Here is a 249-nt window from a genome sequence, read left to right on the forward strand (position 1 = left end):
CTACACATCATTTTCTCTTGCGCTGTAATGCATCATGGCTGACATTGCTTAATCGACATATAATTGCTTAATTGATTGGCTACGACGCTGTGCCATGGATTTATTATCTAGTTTCGGAAAATGTGTTAACAATTCTGAAGACAAATAAGAGAGGGGATAAAAAATGTTGGTGGGGGACTTTGTCTATTATATTAGTAAGATTTAGACTATGGTTTCGTCAATCGTTCTGTATAGACGACGTTCGGTGGT

This window comes from Odontomachus brunneus, unplaced genomic scaffold (assembly GCF_010583005.1).
Source record: "Odontomachus brunneus isolate Ranch 3 - 2012 unplaced genomic scaffold, Obru_v1 Obru_scaffold_072, whole genome shotgun sequence".
NCBI classification, from domain to species: Eukaryota; Metazoa; Arthropoda; class Insecta; order Hymenoptera; family Formicidae; genus Odontomachus; species Odontomachus brunneus.